Source organism: Sciurus carolinensis, unplaced genomic scaffold, assembly GCF_902686445.1.
Source record: "Sciurus carolinensis unplaced genomic scaffold, mSciCar1.2, whole genome shotgun sequence".
Taxonomy (NCBI): domain Eukaryota; kingdom Metazoa; phylum Chordata; class Mammalia; order Rodentia; family Sciuridae; genus Sciurus; species Sciurus carolinensis.
Window position 1 is genome coordinate 754565 of NW_025920182.1, and position 2965 is coordinate 757529.

A 2965-nucleotide genomic window follows, 5' to 3' on the forward strand; every position below is an offset into this window, starting at 1 on the left:
AATACAACATTACCTCTGAAACATGAATCAAAGAAAAGCTAAAGAGATTTTCGATCCCTATTTGTTGGAAAGTGGCAAAATGCTTGTATGTTTTACAATATCCACCTTTAAATAGATAACACTCTCATTATCTTTTTAAAACACATTTGAATTTTTACCCCAGTGTAAAAAGTAATATAAAATTTTACATACATCTTATTGATAATGTGTTCAGTTACAGAATATTAAATGATATAAATTTCCTATTTATTTTTTTTTATTACTATGTGATTTAAAATTACCAATTTAGACAATTTTGGAGAAAACCAGCTTGGTAAAGTGCTCTTCCAAGCTTTATATTTCAAATTTGTATCTTAGAAGGACATGAGTATACTTCATATACAAAGAATTAATAGTATCACTATTATACAAATATCCTTATATTAACTAGGTTTAATTTCACAGTAAAATTTATAATCCACAGATATTTATAGGCTTGCAGAGTTTAGCAGTACTAGTAAAAATAACTAATAGCCTTAGTTCTCTTATACATTTAGGGAACAGTTTTAATAATTCAAATTACACCTAGTCAAAGCAGACAGTTACAGGTAAGGTTTCTAAATGGCAGTGTTGCCCTATGCCAGATGGAAGGTATAAAAGATAGCACTTACTCGTTATATCTACATGAACTTTTATTTTTAAACTTCTTTGAATATTTAGGTAAGACTCAAAAAATATATGTAGTTTCAGATATATACATATTTCTAGTCAGGTAAATTTAGGTTATTCATGAAAATCAAGCCTGGTCAAGATCTTAAGTCATCTGTTTCTCTGACAAAGAAAAATTCTAAAACAATTGACAGTACATTTTAATATTTTATAGCTGTCAAGTCTTGCACAAATTGGTATTCATCAGCATGAGTTTTTTAACAGGCAAAAGAGGCAGAGTAGGATATCTGGCAAAGCAGACTCATTGTACAACTTAAACAACTGTCCAGAAGAGAAAGAGTCCCTCTTCTTTTATTATTATTATTTTATTTTCATGGATAGCATTTTGATTCATTGTACACAAATTGGGTACATATTTTTGTTTCTATGGTTATGTACAATGTAGATTTATACCACTTGTGTCATCATACATGTACATAGGATAATGATGTCTCTCTCATTCCATTTTTCATACCCTCTCCCTCTCATTTCCCTCTATGTAAAATTCCTCCATTCTTCTCTCTCCTACTACTCCACCACTCCCATTATGTATCATCATTCACTTATTAGGAAAAACATTCTGCCTTTGGTTATTTGGGATTTGCTTGTTTCACTGAATATAATAATCCCCAATTGCATCCATTTATCTGCAAATGTCATAACATTATTCTTCTTTATGACTGGATAATATTCCATCATGTATATATACCACAGTTTCTATATTCATTCATATGTTGAAGGTCATATAGGTTGGTTCCACGATCTAGCTATTATAAATTGAGCTGTTATTTTTTTCCCCTGTGGCAAGTTATTACCTTCTAAAACTAATCTTGGTTCAGATAACACTGATCACATTTCCCAGGGTCACTTTTTTTAAAAGGACTTTCTCACTTCCAGTAGACTTCCAGCAGAGCAGGTTTTGTTTTCTTTTCTGGAAGATACTTCCACTTGAAATTTTTAATTTTGGTGTGAGTATGTTATCTGTACATTTTGTACAACAAATTCTATCCCAGCAAAGGGACTAGACAGTTTGGCATATTTAAAATCTGTGCCTTAAATCTTTTATTTTTCCAAATTACACTCAAGGGGTTGTAACACATGTTATCATTTGACCAGTCTCCCTTACCATCATCATAATCCATCAACTTTAAGTGAGTTTTCCATTGTTAATTGTACCCAGAGACTGTCTCTTTATGTACCCTGGTCACACACATGCCAGGAGGAAAAAAAGTGGCCCCAATCTCAGAACAGAAAGAAGAAGAGCAAATAGCTAAGCATTGGGAAGTGAGCCCTAAGTGCACCAGATGTACAGGTATGAATTTCTTCTCCATAGTCACCAGAACAGAAAGAACAAGAGCAAATAGCTAAGCATTGGGAAGTGAGCCCCAAGTGCAGCAGATGTACAGGTATGAATTTCTTCTCCATAGTCACCAGGAAGAAAATGGCCTCATCCTCAGTGAAAGTGGAGATAGGCTGGGATCTGAGGGGCATCCTCAGTAGGAGGTTTTCTGGGCACCTGCTGGAACACAGTCATCCCTGGGAGGCAGAGTGTTTTCATTTTCCTCAACATGTCCTCTGTTCACAGAAGAGAAAATGAGTCCTTTTGTGGAGCTGAGACTTGAGAGCTTGCTCATGGGATGGCCACACCGGCAAGAAAGGGTCACATGCTCCTGAATGCCCTGACCCCAGGTGCAGGCCAAAGTGTCTTTCTGTGGAAGCTGCACCCTGTTTTTGATGAATAGAGCAGAAACAAACTTGCAGTTGTGGACAACGTGGCCTAGAGTCACTTGGACACAGAAGGGGTGTCATGGATAGTTGGTGGAAAATTAAGGATCCACCAGGTGGGTTAGGAGACCACTGCCTATGTTTGTGTGACCATCATTTATTGTATTTTATTTAATTTGTGCAATAGATAACATATCAAGGAAGAGCACGATATGCCTTTGTGATCATTAACAGGCAGGTGAAGTGAACACTCAGGTGCCACTGTAGGATGCAGGTGCTCCCAGAAACCTTCTGTCCCCTTGCCCAACACAGCCTCCAAGGTTATCACTCCTGACTCAGGCAGTGACTTCCTGTGATTCTCTGTTTCCTTGCCACCGAATTCCACTTGCTGACTGCAGGTCTGAGTTTTACCTGATTTAGACTTCACATACTTTCTTTTGTGTCTGATTTTGCTGGATATGGCTTCATTCTGAGAGTCACAGTGGACTGCAGGCATACCCTGGTACTTATCTGTCTCCTTTAAGAGGTTTCTTGGATCATCTCCAGGTCTTCC